Raw genomic sequence first — 907 nt, 5'->3', positions numbered from 1 at the left:
TGCTATAGTGGATTGTCTTCATAACATATTAAGCCTGGAAAAAATTCATAACTTCATTAGCCAAACTTTGGATAATGAATTAGTGTCTCTAAATTTCACTCTGAGTTTCACTGGTCCTGGGGATGGACACAAAACCTGAATCCTAACTCAGGCAGGGTGGGAAAGTTTCCCCAGATTAGAAAGTATAAAAATTTACAAGTGTACTCCTTCATCAGGTAGAAACAACTTTGCTTTGTACCTAGTTATTAAAGAATAATTAGTTAAAATAGGAAGTTACCTAATGATCCATTTGTGAGACACTAGAGTAACTAATTCCCTCTCTCATTCAACTGAATTTGTTTTCATTATTCCTTTTTTATTTTCACACCATAAATTACAAAGTTGATTTAAAGGTATGATTTTCTGGTTTCCATGGACATCAAAATTAATACTATGATTCTGCCCAAAACTTTTCCACCTTGGTAAGACCTCTCACAATTTGTATTCCACAAGTATAGTCACTGAGAATCCAAGATCACCTCTATGCCATGATGAGGCCTTGGCTGAAACATCTTATTAACATTTCAATTTTGATAACATACATCAATAAATTAATCAATCCAATTCTTTGCTATCAACCAAACCTCCAAACAAAATGTGGAAATAGTAAAATAATTAAATTATTGTGTCAATTAATGTATCAATTAAATTAATGTTTCAATAATTAAATTAACGTATTTGATGAAAAGTCAACATGTGTGTCACATTGTGCTAAGTGTTATGTGGATACAAAAGAAGTACAAAAGACAGTACCTGCCTTTGATAGGTTTAGAATCTAGTTGGGGCCATATTATGATGAAACAATTACAGAACCATACAAGACAGCACATAATTATGTGTTAAACTGGGTGGTACGGACTGTAAATGA

Source organism: Notamacropus eugenii, chromosome 3, assembly GCF_028372415.1.
Source record: "Notamacropus eugenii isolate mMacEug1 chromosome 3, mMacEug1.pri_v2, whole genome shotgun sequence".
In the NCBI taxonomy this organism is placed as follows: domain Eukaryota; kingdom Metazoa; phylum Chordata; class Mammalia; order Diprotodontia; family Macropodidae; genus Notamacropus; species Notamacropus eugenii.
This window is presented reverse-complemented; position numbering follows the sequence as displayed.